Raw genomic sequence first — 5,071 nt, forward strand, 5'->3', positions numbered from 1 at the left:
TAAAATCAAACCGACGCGGTGTAGAGTGTTAGAACGAATCACATTCCTAACATTCTACAGTTAATAAGTTCTGAAATCGCTAAAATTTCCCCCTGGGGGTTCTGAAATCTCTAAAATCTCTAAAATCTCTAAGGTCTGTAAGGTTCCAGAATATCAAACAAACCATCTTGGGGTTCTAAAATCTGTAAAAGTTCAAAGGCTCTAGAATATCCATGGTCCATGTTGTGAATATAAAATTTCTAAAGCTCCAAAATAGGTAAAGTCCTTCTGGGTGAATGTGTTCTAAAATCTCAAAAATTTGTAAAGTTCTAGAATTTCAAACAAACCGTCTGGGGGTTCTAAAATCTCTAAAAGTTCTAAGGTTCTAGAATATTAACGTCCTAGAATATTAAACGACGTAGTTAATCACTAAACTATTGCTATATCTCGTAAAAAGTGTAGTTAACCAAACTGTAAATTGAAAGCTAAACTCTGAAATGACCGCTTAGGCAGTAAACGAGTGCTATATTTTTCGACTGTCAATACCAAGAGTGGTTCTAGAATGCTATAGAACTTTCTAATGCCAGAGCATTTTAATTTCACATTTAATCATAACCATTACAATTCTCTCAAATTTGATTATCGCATTAACTGCTTTATTTTTCACTAATTATTGTGTAGGGTTGAAATGGGACAGTGAAATCGGACAGTCGGCTGTAATCGGATACCTGAAATCGGACAGTTACATCAGCAACTCCACTCAGCTTAATCCACCAATCACAGAATTTATCACAATAACAATAGCAACGACCACTCGGGATTTTCCAAAATGGACAAATTTGTAACATTAGACAGTAAAAAAGGATTGCATTAATTTTGTTTTCTCGGAAATTGTAATGGCTATGATTAATAGACCTTTTTACCGATACGGCGGCTGTTTTGATTTCTATTGTTTCGAATAGCTATTATGGGATGCCCAGGGGGCAAATGCATATTAATTTGCCCCCTGAGTATCCCATAATGTCTTTTGAAACAATAGAAACCAAAATGGCCGCCGTATCTGCAAAAAGGTCTATTGGTAACAGGTCTTCGTGTCGTCCAATTTGGTCTATAATCATACTCGTGATTAAAAACAAATCGGACTCCCGCTACGCGGTCGTTCGATTTTGTTACTCACGCGTATGATTACAGACCAAATTGGACTCCACTCAGTCATATTACCGTTATTAAACTTTGGATGAATGAACTTAAAAAGTTACTATTACAAAACGGTTACCCCAGAGATGTTGTTAATTATAACATGAATGATGTCTTACAAAAGCAACAAAACAAACCATTGACCCCAACCCTCACAGTTCGCAGGAAGAAAGTTTTCTTAGTTTCTCCTTATTTAGGGCTACAAAGCAAAATCGTTAGTAAACAAATTATGTCGTGTATAAATACTGTGGGTGCGTTGACCTTAAAGTGATTTTTTCGCATTAAATCTTTCTTTCCTTACAAAGATAGACTTAACCGTGGCCAAATGCTGCCTGTTGGGACTGCAATGATTTTTATATCGGAAAAGCTAAAAGACGATTGCATGACAGAAAAACAAAGCATTTTAAACCACTAATTAATGGTCATCCATATGTCGGCTTTTGCAGACCATGTTAAATCAACTGGTGACAGTTTAAAATGGGATCATTTTGAAATCTTAACCAAAGGGCTATCCGAAACTCACTGTACAATAAAGGAGACACTGTTGATCAAAGATTTAAAGCCGAACTTAAATGTATATGTCGGCAGCGAAAAGCTGTATCTTTCTTAGTTTTTTTGTCACCTATATTGTTATTTAATAGTTAATAGTTAATAAGTTAGTGATCCTGAAAATTTAAACTCCAATATTGTATTAACCGGCACGTCTGAAGATGTATGCTGAAGCATCCGAAACGTCAAGTAAAAGATAATTTCAAATGATGCGGTTATATCTGATGTTTGTCACCGCTGTTTGTGCGTTATTTCAAGGTTAAGAAAATATCAAGATAGTCAGCTTCCAGTTCAGCTGACTTCGATTCCAAATTTCACTCAAAAGAGAATTCCCCAGACAAAGTGGCGAGCCCCCTGCAGCTATTATGGCTTTTTGTTTGGTCTCCAACTCGGTCATAATTAAAGTATTATGCAAACAAATGATAGTGTCACAGTAGGACAACTACTCTCTCTTCAGGTGTCAATGGCTAAGTTGGGTAATGCGACTTCCCTTGGTGAGCCAAACGGCACGTTACTTGGAGTATGGAGTTTTTCTAGATCAGAGTGCATCACCTGGACGATAGTGCTATGCACATTGTCGGTTTCTATAGTGACACTGAATGGCCTTTCAATCATTGTTTTCCTAAGAGAGTGCAGTTTTCGTAAGCGTCACATGTACCTGGTAATCAACTTGACAGTTGCCGATCTCCTTGCTGGAGCATTCTCGCCATTCTTTATGTTTTACAGTCTAACAACTCCTTGTCGGAAGTTGGAGATCTCCCCTATCGGGAACTTTGCCACTATTTTAGCTGGTTTGGCAGCGTTCTTTTTCTTGTCCTCCCTTGCAAATCTTCCTGCTATTTCGTTGGAGCGTTTACACGCAACGTTTCGTCCATTTAAGCATCGCCTCATGAAAAAGAGAACCTTTGGAGCAGCTGTTGTCGCCGTTTGGTTTACAGAGGTGATATTGGTGGTTGTGGATTTGCTCTTATTCTCGCACGGTGTCCAGACGTTTTCACTTTTTTGTGTGTGTGTTCTCAGTATCCCTGTTTTCGTCGCGGTGTCTATAGCTGCCAAAATTAACTGCGCAACACATCCTCGGCGCCATGGTGGAGTCAATAAAGAACGAAGAGTGACAAAGACATTGTTCATTGTGACGTGTGTCCTTGATTCTGTCCTTACAATATAACATTTTTGGGTTTGTTGCCGGCAGAGTGGAGACACACTCCTCTCGAACACATGTACGTTTATACTTGGTTTCTCTCTGTTTAGTTTATTTAAACTCATTCGTCAATCCCATTTTTTATGCCTTTAGAATGCCAGAGTTTAAAAGAGCTCTCATTTCAGTTTTGATGTCTAGACCATTGTCGGCTCGCCATGTTCAGGAATTTCCCCTTAATAATGTCATGCCTTGTAACTGATGTTTCCAAGTTTCAAAGTTTATTTAAAAAGACATTAACAATGTATATCTTTAATAAAATAACAAATGCTGTTAATCTAGATAAGTAGTGTCTGCTATTGAATACTATATTACAGAAGTCCAAAAAGAAAAAGTTAATTAAAGCTACACAAATGGCACCAATTTACGTGGACGTACCATCGAGGTATGTAACTTCTGGGTTCAAACCGTTTTTGATACTACTACTATATTAAAAAGGTTAAGTCGATCCTTGAGTATGCTCTTCAAGTTTGGCAGAACAGTCCGAACTGCCTTTCAGAATGAATCGAAAATGATCACAAAGAGAGCATTCAAAATTTCTAACCTAGCTGTACCTATCCATCGTCCAGCCCTCTCACTTGCTGAAGACACCAGACTCGCCCGGCAGTAGAAGGGAACTTCTTTGTCGCAAATTTATGTCTGACATGTCCAATCAACCACCACCAGCCACCACCCAATATCACTTCATTTGCCTAGACTCGAACAAAGAGCCATCCCATATCACTAAGACGTGGTTGTGATCGCCTAATTAGTAGTAGATCGAGGGGTAAAAAGAGAACTATGGACTTTTTCACTTTTACATATTTTAATCTTTGAATACAACATTGATAAATTGTAATTAATTAAGTAACATAATAGCATCATTGTCATTGTAACTAACACTTGTTAATTCAGGACACGTTATGCAAGAAAGTGGAATACAAATATTCCACGATATTGCACAGTTAGTTATTTGTATACTTGGTTATTGTACAGTAGAGAACCGGTTTGACTTGTTTGGTTGCTGACGTTGCCCCGCACGTAGAAATCTGTCACACGTTCTCGGTTTTTTACAATTCATTTGCTACAAATTTAGTGCAAAAAAAGTTGGACAATGTCGTGTATGTCATATTTCGTGCATGTATATCATGAATTAGGAAAGGAGCAAAAGGGGAGAGAAGAATAAAGAGATCGCATGGTTGACTTGTTGTGTGTACCTTTGGAACTAGTTTCACTTCTCCAACTAATTAAACCTCCTCTAAATTATGTACTAAGAGGACACGACATTGGCGACGAGGATAAGTACAGTAAGAGATGTCTTTGAGCGAAACAGGGTTTACAAAAAATCTGAGCGACCCGATGGTAAACAAAACCGAAAGAAAAAAGGAGTTCATTGCAATCGTTGTGGGTCGAGTGGGCACCTGGGTAGAGATCCCAAATGTCCTGCTTGAGGTCAAACCTGTAGGAAATACAAAGGTAAAGTTCTTTTTCTAGTGTCTGCAAAACCAAACCAAAGAAACCAAGAGTTAATCGGGTACAAGAAGAGCTAGAAGCTAATAATGGGGAGCAAGTTGATTATGCTTTCAGAGTCACTAATGAAGTTCACTCAAATCTTCTTAAGTTGTCTATGGTTGGGTTGAACTAGAAATGTTTGTGGATTCTGGAGCCACCAATAACATTGTTGATGAAGAAACCTGGGAAGACTTGAAAGCTAAGAAGATCAAATGTAAGTCAGAAGCTGCTCCAATTGACAGGAAGCTATATGAGGGGGACATTGGGGTGTATTAGAAAACGCAAAACAGAAGAAAAAATCATCCAAAACCCCAAAACCGCAAAAAAAATTCGGCCAAAACCGAAAACCGCATACACAACCGTCAGAAAACCGATACAATGGTGACAAGTGCGGCGTACAGAGCAAACTACACTAACACTTTATTTCATCAAAGTATTTGTGAATGTCATGGACGTGTCTAAAGCCTTCATATCTTTTATTGTGTACCTGCTAAAATCATAGGCTTTATTTGTGCGGCTCTCTCGAGCCCGGACTTAGTGGGCTCATTTTCCATAAAGCAGCTGGTAATGGAACTAAGTTAACTTAGGAGAATTTGTACACAAGTCCTCTCTAAATTTGCAATTTTGCAATCGCAAAAAGCTATAGCTCTGGAAACT

The sequence above is a fragment of the Montipora foliosa genome, chromosome 12, assembly GCF_036669935.1.
Source record: "Montipora foliosa isolate CH-2021 chromosome 12, ASM3666993v2, whole genome shotgun sequence".
Lineage (NCBI taxonomy): Eukaryota > Metazoa > Cnidaria > Anthozoa > Scleractinia > Acroporidae > Montipora > Montipora foliosa.